The sequence below is a fragment of the Gorilla gorilla genome, chromosome 5, assembly GCF_029281585.2.
Source record: "Gorilla gorilla gorilla isolate KB3781 chromosome 5, NHGRI_mGorGor1-v2.1_pri, whole genome shotgun sequence".
Taxonomy (NCBI): domain Eukaryota; kingdom Metazoa; phylum Chordata; class Mammalia; order Primates; family Hominidae; genus Gorilla; species Gorilla gorilla.
Window position 1 is genome coordinate 25,763,990 of NC_073229.2, and position 11,596 is coordinate 25,775,585.

Here is an 11,596-nt window from a genome sequence, read left to right on the forward strand (position 1 = left end):
CTTTGAGGTAAAAAATATATATATTTTAAACATGGATTTCAGGTCATAATCCTTAAATAAATAACTTGATTTCCATCCACCTCCCCCATCATCCTTCTCCCCTCCTGAGGGCTGTGTAGGAATACTTAAACCATCACAGTTATGATTGCTTATTTTGCTTTCAATTAAGGTTGCTTCTATTTAGGAGGAAGTTTTGTTGTTTTTGTTGTTGTTCTATTTGTTTCTTATTACGGTTAATTATCAAATATCTCTGAAACTCAAACACATTTTTAAGGAAAACCTCTTCCTTAACTCTTAACAGCAAAGGCCCTATGTCTAACCCCAGAGAGTTATATTTTACATTTAATTTATTTGAGTGCCTCTTATCTATGTGTTGGAATATGCCCTTGCATTTTTTTTAAAAAAGTAAGAATAATACAAATGTAAAATAACATACTTTATTGATATTCCTAATTCTCATGTCTGATTCATTTTATTTAAGGAAAAAAATTGTGATTCCTTGATTTAACCATAAGAGTGGCCTTTTTTTGAGTTTAAAAGAATTTCTCTCTCTCTTTGCTATTAACACCATCTGACAGAATTTTAGCCAACAAGCAGCGCCTGTCATCTTGAACAGTGACGGATGTTTGTTATAGCCCAGGCTTGACTAATATTATCTGTGCAACTATGTTTTTATCATCAAGTCAGCCTAATTTGATGTGAGTTTTGGGAAAGAATGTTCTCAACACTGAACAACGACCAAATAAAACCACTTTTATTTGGTTAACCAAGGTTTAATCAATAAACACATCAGCATTAAATTTGCTGCACTGCCCTGTGTTGTAACGTGGTTGTTCCCTCTCTCTGGTTATGTATTTTGTCACTTATGGAATGGAAGTTCACTGTGCATAGCAGTTCTGGCACTTGGGAAACACAGGCACATGGATAAAGGCCTCTTTTTTAGCTTGAATTCTAGGGACATTTAGCCAGGTTCTGTCTTTGCTCTATGGGCTTCAGTAAAGAGCAGTGGTTGGGAGAAATAGCCTGTCTTCGCTGATCCTGCAGCTGAAGAGGGATGACAGCAGGGTGAAAGGAATCAAGAACTGCCTTTCCTGTGGAAACACTAACCATTTCAACAGCATGAGCATCACAGTGCAATCCGGATGGAAGAAGCCATTGCGTTAACAGATAAGATCCACCTCCATTCTCTTCAAAGTGATTTCTTCTTCCTCTTGGACTCCCATCAGGGAGCAAAGAGTGAAGGGACTTCAGGTTCATTTAATGTTTCCTATGCCTCAAGCGTTTCCTTTGATGTCAGTATCATTCCTCTCATTTTACAACTGAGGAAATACTGGGCTCAAAAGGGTTAAATCACTTGTCCAAGGTCACATAGATGTCAATAGAAGAACTAAGTTTTTGATTCCTAAAATATATATAATTTTCAAATTATTATATATATTATTATATACATATAAAATTATATATATAATTTTCTAATATACATATTAGAAAATTGCACTGCTTATTTGTATCGATAACAGTCCATATTTGTAGAACTTTAAATCTTGTATTATAGGCCTTTTTTTTTTCCTTTTTTGAGACAGAGTCTCGCTCTGTCACCAGGCTGGGGTGCAGTGGCATGGTCTTGGCTCACTGCAACCTCTGCCTCCCTGGTTCAAGTGATTCTCCTGCCTCAGCCTCCCGAGTAGCTGGGACTACAGGTGCGCACCACCACGCCCGGCTAATTTTTGTATTTTTAGTAGAGATGGGGTTTCACCATGTTGGCCAGGATGGTCTCGATCTCTTGACCTCGTGATCCACCTGCCTTGGTCTCCCAAAGTGCTGGGGTTATAGGTGGTATTATAGGATTTAAAAAAAAAAAAAAACACCTTACATGCCTTAAAGGTAGAAGCTACCGTTAGAAACTTTTGGAAAAGTGGAAGACGAGTGGCCTTTGTAATTAAACATAACTGGGCTTGAAGCCCTCAGCTAGCAGTGTGGCCTCGTGTGACAATGATTTTCCCTCCCCCGACCTCATATTCTTCATTCATAACAGGAGAATGCTTCCACTGAGAAATTGTAGACACTCTATAAATGTTACCTTGGGATAACTCTAAACATATCACATGCATTGATCACAATGAAGGAACTTTTTTTAAGTATGTTCAATATTTCTTTAAGGTGTTATTTAATTAATCTCCACACTTCTGTAATGTTCATGTATGATAATTTGGGCAGAGAAGTCGAGTTGATAATATGCCCTATTAATAAAACAGGGTCAAATTTAATAGACTAGAATGTAAAGATGGGAAAAAATTGTAGTTTTCCTTATTGTTTTTAGTTGAACGTGCATAAGTCAGCCTCCATTCTCGTAGATGACAGAAAGACACATTTGACAAGTAAAGATAATGGTCTTTTTCTCTTTAAAATCATCCCTTCCAGATAAATTGGTTCAATTAATAAACTTCAGATTCCCTTTCAGGGTCTTTCCTCCCACTCATCCTTCCCACAATGTCACCTGAATTAAAGGAGAAGCTCATGAATTTCTGGGGAGTTGAGACGCCCTCTCCTTCCTGGTCACTTTGTACCCTGCACAGGGACCTGCTTAAGTGTGTTAGGTCCTGTGTGGCATCCTCCTGGTGCCTGCTGGGGAATTTTGTTCTCCTGAACTCTGAGATGTCTTTGGACAGACCCCAGACCTCCTCAGGCCATTGGTTCCCTCAGCACTTTCATTTGAGAGTCTGTTGAGGGAAGCAGGGTAGTTAAACAGGCAGTGAGTACACAGCATAACATGCTACGATGGAGGAAGCGCTCCGTGTCAGGAACACCATCTCTATGAAAATGGAAAGTCCAAAAACAGTCATTACTTTGCTTTTGCCGGAACCCAGGTGACTTCCAGCATCAATGTAGAAATCAGGGGTGCTGAACCCAGACTCTGCTTTCTGAGAAAGCTTCCTGGGAAAACTGGCTCTGGAGCTGCAAGCTGAAGGAGGTGCAGGAGGCAGCTGGCCAGACCAAGGGTTTTGGGAGTTGGGGATGGAAAGGAGGAGTGCACGCGTGAATCAGAGACTCTAGCATGTGAGAGGGCCCTGAGGGAAGCTTTTTTGAGAAACCGAAAGGTGGGGGCTGGTGTGGTGGCTCACGCCTGTAATCCCAGCACTTTGAGAGCCCAAGGCAGGCAGATGGCTTGAACCGTGGAGTTGGAGACCAGCCTGGGCAACACGGTGAAACACCATCTCTACAAAAAATTTAAAAATTAGCTGGGCAGGGTGGCAAGTGCCAGTAGTCTCAGCTACCTGTGAGGCTGAGGTGGGAGGATCGCCTGAGCCCAGGAAGTCAAGGCTGCAGTGAGCCACGATTGCTCCACTGCTCCACTCCAGCCTGGGTGACAGAGCAAGACTCTGTCTCAAAAAAAAAAAAAAAAAAGAAAGAAAGAAAGAAAGAAGGGTGGGGTACCATGTGTGTGGGTGGAGCTGGAAGCATCATGCAACCAGGCTGAAGGAGGAAGCTGGGATCAAGTTAAGAAGGGCCTTCGTAACCATGGTAACATTGGTCACCATAGCCAGTCACTGTCAAGAGCACTGGGAAGCCACAGAAGTCTTGGAAGCAAAGGAATGACACGATCCCCTTTGTGGGAAGATGACTGAGCTGTATGTACACGATGGATCTGAGGGCCTGTTGTAAGAGTCTAGGGATTTATTAGAAGAAAGATATGATTAGCTTAACAAAATCTCATTTTTATGGCACGGGTTGGTATCCAAGATCATGAAAAAGAATTCCCATTTTTTTTTCTGAAAACATGGAAGTCAACAACATACACTAAAATATTATCAGAAGAGTACTCTATTTTAACATATGGATAATTTTACATTCTATATATTCCATATAATATATTTTAAAATCCATGGTTCTTTCCATCCACACTCCATTGAAAATAAATTATGAAATTATTGAAAAGTAAATTATGAAATTATTGAAAAGTAAATTATGACACTAAAAAACTCAAGGAATAATAACTGAAAGATTAAAATGCATACATTTAAAATCTTGTCAACTGGTCCATTACTGTAGGAGCTCTTATTAAGGTTCACATATATGCACCATCTTTCCCGGGCTCGGATCATAATCCCCCATGTTCATGTGACGTGTTTTAGACAATAAAAATGTTCAGAAGAGACATGTGATGCTGTAAGACACTGAGATTTGGGGGACAGTTTGCTACCCTAGCATAACCTGGTCTATTCTGGTGAATGTAACTCTATTACATCATAAAATAATATACCAAACATGGAATTTTAAAGTATCTCAATCTCTTATACAAATGGAAAATCTGAAAATAGTAGTTAACTTGCTTTGGCTGGCACCTAGGTGACTTCTTGATGAAAATGAATGCTTCCTAGTCTTTTAGGTGTGCCAGCGATGGGAAAACTGAGAATGATGAGGAAGCAAAGGAAAAAAAGAAGAGAAGTCTTCCTCCAGACATGGCTTGGGAACTTCCCATTATCTCTTCCATCTCCCTTCCCCAGCATCCTATCTCAATCTCATTAAGCTCAGCAGGAGACACATTGGAAGAATTTCCCTTGAAGAAATATTACTTGTTACTTTCCAATAAGTGGACTAAATGGATTTAGCACCTGGGCAGTTTGTGCTAAGATGCTCATCAGCCCGAGCTGATCTGTTCACAAGTTCTGAGCACTATGCGGGGGGATATCCAAATCCTGTTTACAGGTGCTTGAATGACACAACCGTGAACAATAATTTCAGTGAAAGTGTGCAAAAGTCGAGCCACCAAAATGCATCTTTTTTTATAGTACTGTATCAGTAATTTTGCCCTATTTAAGTCATTATAACATTTAAATTCTGGCATCTCATGGTATCAAAATTCTTTGGATGCCTGTTCATTAAAATTCTCTGCATGTTATTCATCAGTATCGTATATGAGTTGGTTCTTGGTAGTGATTTTAACATGCTTCATCTTTATTCTGTGTTCTTTTATTCCTTTCCCTGTATCGATGTGTTGCAAGGCTTTGTCTCTAAAATGCTAATAGAATTGTTACTGGAGGAAGCAGCAGCTACAGAAACAGGCTCTGATCTTTTGGTGCAGCTCTAGTTCCTACGCCAGCAACAATTGAAAAATTAGAAAGCAAGCTCTGCACAACTGATGACTTGATAAGCAAAGTGCAAAGACAGGCACAAAACAGGCCAAAACATTTGCTGCTTCAAGAATAGAAAAGAAAAATAATAATACAAAAAAAATAGTAAAGATTTGGGATTGGGGTCTTTCACCTAAGGAGAAAAGCTTTGTCTTTTCTGCAGATTTCACCAGTCACTGACGTTGTAAGCGAATAGTGACATTTAGTAAAATGGTAAATGAAGGTAATCAAATTTACGGTTGCATGTTACTTATGACTAAGTAGATTATAAGGGGAGGTTGTATGGTTTCCTTAGGTTCTTTGGAGGGAAGTCTACAGTCAAGTTTATGAAATGGAAATATGGCCCACGAGGAATAACCTCTCCTACAGCACAGGGAGGCCTGTTTCCTACTAGAAACCTTCTTCCCGTTTTGCACGTTTTTAGTCATTTTATCTAACTATTCATTTATTGTGCCAAAATTATTTGAAGCAGTTTATGAATATTTGGCTTTTAGATTGAAAAAAAAACCTACATGGTCATGAAATGTAAATTATTATTGGAAGTCCTAACTTTCCACATTCATTCCTACCCTACTAAGCTTTAGCCACTCATTTTACATACAGGGATACATTTTTATTTTATTTATTTATTTTTTGGAGACAAGGTCTCACTCTGTCGCTCGGGCTGGAGTGCAATGGTGCAATCTCGGCTTACTGCAAACTGTGCCTCCTGGGTTCAAGCCATTCTCCAGACTCAGCCTCCCGAGTAGCTGGGATTACAGGTGTGTACCACCACACCAGTGATTTTTTTGTATTTTTAGTAGAGACTGGGTTTCACTATGTTGGCCAGGCTGGTTTCAAACTCCTGGCCTCAGGAGATCCACCACCTCTGCTTCCCAAAGTGCTGGGATTATAGTCATGAGTCACCGTGCCCAGCCCAGAGATACATTAAATATCTCTTATTAATATCATCGGTGTTTGTCTAGGGTTATCATCCACAAATGAAGCAAGCCAACCACCACCTTCAAAAGGCAGGATGTCTTACAATTGATTCATTATAATAAAAAAATATATAAATAAATAAAAATAAAAATAAAAAATAGGCAAGTTGCTAACTGGAGTAACATCGAACATGTTCTAAAAAAGGCTCAAAATCCCTAAGATTTATTTTATTATCCAAGTAGTAGAACGAGACAAATTTTCTGCACCTCTCTTCTAAGGAACCAAACAATGTTCTTTACATCGTTGCATCCCAGTTGGAGTGGCTGAAGATTTTCATACTTCTCTTTGTTATGTAGCATCAAAGATGAGACACTGGTCACTGCTTGAGATAAAATACCCAGGATATGGTTTTGGTTTATGCAGAGACACAAAGTTGTGTTACTTGTGCTTCTCCTGGCTGCGGGGGATCTCCAGGTCGTCTTTCTGTGCTGAAGAGAAAACACAGTTCTGCATTCAGGTTTATGTTTTTAAATCTGCTTTTCTTGAGATAACTCTATGTGACTGTCAACGCTTCTAATGGAGTTTGAAGCCCGGCCATATTAAACCAGGGAGCCATCATGTCATGCTGGCCTCCGTGAGTGCACAGTCCCTGTCCAAGCTGATGTGGCATTAGACAGCCTTCCAAGTTCTGGGCTCAAGCTTTCAATGTACAGTCATGTTTCCTTTGGAAAATGATTTTTTTTATGACTGAAATAAGATTGATTTTCCTTCTGTATGTTAGTTGCGCTTGTAGAAACAGCTTTAACCAAATTTTAGGGTCATTCTAACATGTCATTTCTACAATTAAAAGTGTTAACTATTTTGCAGATGAACACTTCCTTCATCATGTGTCCTTCCCTTCCTACATAAAAGCAAATAGAATCTTTTTTCTTTTTTAGATGGAGTTTCACTCTTGTTGCCCAGGCTGGAGTGCAGTAGCACAACCTCAGCTCACTGCAACCTCCGCTTCCCAGGTTAAAGTGATTCTCCTGCCTCAGCCTCCAGAGTAGCTGGGATTACAGGCGCCCGCCACCACACCCCCCTAATTTTTTGTATTTTTAGTAGAGACGGGCTTTCACCATGTTGACCAGGTTGGTCTTGAAGTCCTGACCTCAGGTGATCCTCCTGCCTCGGCCTCCCAAAGTGCTGGGATTACAGGCATGAGCCACCATGCCTGGCTGCAAACAGAATCTTTATATATTCTCTAGAGAAAAGGTCAGAGGCTCTGTCTGGGTATGTGTGTGTTTTCCAGAACATTCTTTTTCATAGCAGTCTCTGTGAACTTCCAGATTTATATAGCCTGTAAAGGGGAAAGCAAATGATGTAAAGAACATTGTTTGGTTTCCTTAGAAGAGAGGTGCAGAAAATGTGTTTAGTTCTATTACTTGGATAATAAAATAAATCTTAGGGATTTTGAGCCTTTTTTAGAACATGTTCTATGTTACTCCATTTAGCAACTTGCCTATTTTTTGTTTTTATTTATTTATTTATTTATTTATTTATTTATTTTGCAGTTTGGTACGGGAAAGTTTATACAGTTTTGTGTTAGAATAGACAAAGCAAAAATTTCCTCTTTTTTTTGAGGCCCGGTTCCTCAAAAGAGGTAATATGAGCTGCCTCACAATATTTCTGTGAGGGTTAAATGAGATAATGCGTGAAAAAAATAGCATCATGTCAAACATAAAATAGTCACTCCATAAATATCCATTGCTTTTCATTTCATTCTCTGACATTCTCTTTCCTTAAGGAAAATCTTACATTAGACTTATAGTCAATGAGACAGAATGAATGAAGGATGGAAAAAGGAAGGGAGAAAGAAAGAGAGGAGGCCGGGCACAGTGGCTTACACCTGTAATCCTACCACTTTGGGAGGCCAAGACGGGCGGATCACCTGAAGTTAGGAGTTCAAGATCAGTCTGGCCAACATGGTGAAACCCCATCTCTACTAAAAATACAAAAGATTAGCCAGGCATGGTGGCGGGTGCCTGTAATTCCAGCTACTTAGGAGGCTGAGTTAAGAGAGTCGGTTGAACCCAGGAGGTGGAGGTTGCAGTGAGCTGAGATCACAGCATTGCACTCCAGCCTGGGCAACAAGAGTGAAATGTCATCTCAAAAAAAAAAAAAAAAAAAAGAGAGAGAGAGAGAGGAATAAACAATAAAGGAATGGTATCAACATCACATGAAAACCAGTTCAGAAGCATAATTTTAGTTAAAATGATCACTTGGTATCATGCTAACCAAAGTAATTGATTCAGCCTTTAAGGAAAAATTGGTTATATAACATTTACTCAGCACCTACTAAGTACAAAGCACTGGGTTAGGCAGTAGGTATTAAAAGGTGAGCAGATGGATTCCAGACCTCCAGGAGCTCAAGTACTATGGAGAAATAGACACAAAAATCAATAGCTCCAATACAATATGCCAAATTCTGTAACAGAGAAAAGGCTGCACATGGGTGATGCGCTTACACTGAAAGGATTACTTCGATTTAGAGCCGTGAGCTCCGATCGTCTCTAGCATATTACAGATATTTTGATACAATGCTTTTCCCTTGTGAGAACTCCTTGTCATTGGATGGACAGTTAGGATAATTTGTTGCTCAGACTCAACTTATTTTGGCTTCTGTAAAAAGTATCTGAGTAGTGAGGCAAAACACTTGAGTATTAGGGAAAGCCATAGACATCAATTTCCTCAAGGGGTAAGAAGTTCTATCATTTGTGTTTTCGTCTGTAGCAAAAAATACAAATGCATAAAAGATCAGGACCCAGATGAAGCGTTTCACCACCTGGGCCTCTAAAATAAGTTGGCAGCTCCAACAAGAAGGTGTAGGTTGAAAAGAGGTCCCTGTCCCTCACAGCTTTAAGCAGACCTGACAGTTTCTTATTGAGAGAGAGAATGTTCCTTAGTTGACATGAAAAGTTTTGATGACACACCACCCTAATTATCCGCTACCCTCTGGAAGAGCTGAATCCACAACCCAATTCTGGGTGACATGTTTTTGCCCTTCTTGCTATTATCAGTCTCCACTAACTGATCATCACGTCATGTTAACCTGCAAATACAAACTCCTGAGCCATTTAATGAGACCTTGATCTATGGCCAACTTGAGTCCCTCCTTGCCCATCTCTTCCTCCATTGAAGAGCAACATCAAATAATGCTTCCAATAAAATTGACGCGTCTTTGTTAGAGATGTCAGGTTTAGGGGTGGCTGGCCTCTGAAGCTGGCTAATGCATGAGTCCTTTTCTAGACAAGGTAGAGGGCTCATTGGAGTGATTAGAGCAATTATTCAGGGTTACCTGTCATATGTAATCAGCTCTGGCCCATGTGGTGGGAAGAGGTGACCTAGACCTGCCTTTTCAGACCAACTATTGCTATTGGATGGCATCTTTGCCTTCAGCATCTCCTTAGATATGCTCGAGTTCCAAACATCTATCGGCAAAACTTAACTTTCTTGCATTTTTAAAAATTCTATTTTAATAGCCCTCTTACTCAGAGGAGGTCATCTGAGGCTTGTTATGATTTATTTTTCTTCTGCGATTTCTCTTTTATCCTACCTGACATAGCACATAGGACTCTGATAAAGCAAGAGTCCTTCTGAGTTATGGAAAACTTCTTACTTCCTTTCATCTCATCAAATCACCCTGAAGAGCAGATAAAAGCCTTTTAGTGAAACCTGGTATTACTGAAGAAGGAAAGAAATTCTAAAACCACAGAAAAATGGCTTATATCTGGTGCAGAAGTTTTTGATGAGGTAGACTTTATTGTTAATCATTATGAGCCTTATCATTATCATTATTATCATCATCATCATCTTCACTGGCATTAATTTTTGTTTTCACCTCCATTAGGTACTTGTGTGTATGCGAGTAGCACTAGAAATGCCATAACAATGGAATCATGTGTCCACAGTTCTACCTCTTTGAGCCATGCAATTTAAGGCAAGTAAATTTAAACATGCATTAAAAGTAACACATTACATTTTGAGTAAAAAACAAACAAGAGCTTGGATTGTAAAAATAATTGAAACATTGCCTTTATGTATAACATTTTATTTTTTTAAGTGTGAGAAGTGAAGGAAAACCACAAATGCTATGTATGTCATCCAGGAGAATGTTTTTACCCCCTCCTTTAATTTCTCGGAGGGAGAATTAGGGCAGAGGTGGGACATTATATTATGAATTACTTTAGAAAAGGGAAATCGAAGTCTTGTGTGATAGGGCATTTCAGCCACATTACCACCAAGTAAAATTAGGTATCTTGGTAATTTTTATAAAAGTGAGATTATTTTCTTTGGCTCAGGCTGAACAGCAGTCATGATAAGATTGGGATAGCATCTCCTTGTGATCAGAATACCCTTGATATATGACAAAGTATGTGACTCAATCTGGGTCAGTGAAAATTTTCTCTCCCCCTGATTTCTATTCATTATAAGTACAAACTCACTCTAGAACTCTGTGGGAACTCCTCTTCTTTGTGGCCCAGAAATAGCATTTAATAGTTACTTCTTATCATTTCCAAATCAACACATTTCCAAGCAGAATCAAAGCAATATCCTCTGCCAGGATGGATCCAGGAAAATGGTAACCACTCATGAGAGCCATTGTTCCTTTTGTTCTTCTTGCCACAGGTAGCTTTTTGGAGCACCAACCTGCTTTCCCATCCTTGTCGGAACCATGTTGCCATTGGGAAGCATTTTTTTCCAACTAAAGTTGTCTCAAGTGTTATTTGGGGCTTGGGAGGGTGGGGTGGTCCCTCTGAATTCCATAGTATTTACTGCCTTACAAAACAGATATTACCTTTTATTATTATTTTTCATTTTCTGCATGAGTTCTGTCTACCTAACCACACATTATGTCTTTTCAGACAGATGTGAGCTGGTAGAAGTCATGTAATCTCACTGAGCTTCAGAGTCCCCATTTATAATGTGGGGGATAGTAATACTATCTTCCTGATCCACTTCACAGGCTGTTTTGACACGAAGCATGAGATAATACATGTTGAATGAATGAATGAATGAAAATATGTTGAAAAGTATAACGTACTGTGCAAATTTAAGTCTACAGGTGCCTAGGATAATAGATCTCTTCACCATGACCTAGCCCAGTGCTATTGTTTCAACGGTGAAGAAACTGGAGTCCCTGCAGGCAGTCACAGAGCGCCTTAGTGCAGCTGAGCCTGTGCTCAGGTCTCTAGACTCTCAGCCTGGTGCTCTCAGTTCTCTACCATGTTGTTTCTTTCATTAAGCAGGGCCTTCCATGTGATGGGCACCAAGTAACTGTTTGATTATTACCAGAGGCAGCATAACCAGAGGCAGCACAGCCTGGTCTCCCTCTGGGGTGTGAAAAACTGACACTACATCCTTTCTTGAAAGTAGAAGGTGACAGAAAGGTAATGAGAGTGTTGGTGCCTGTAGGAGGGATGGGGGAAGCAGAGCTTCGAAGGATGAAAACGAGTACCAAAGAGTCTGGCTAGGCCTATGGAGATGACCTTTGCTGATGTACA

At 39.8% G+C, this 11,596-nt stretch overlaps 1 long non-coding RNA gene across 1 annotated transcript in view; it reads left to right on the plus strand.

Moving 5' to 3' along the window:
- LOC129534277 (uncharacterized) overlaps positions 1-10,032 on the plus strand; it is a 44,037-nt gene extending 34,005 nt beyond the window's left edge. The window contains exon 3 of the long non-coding RNA XR_008680798.1: positions 9,943-10,032. This is a non-coding gene — a long non-coding RNA (uncharacterized lncRNA). The remainder of the gene's footprint in view (positions 1-9,942) is intronic.
- The last annotated feature ends 1,564 nt before the right edge of the window (positions 10,033-11,596 follow it).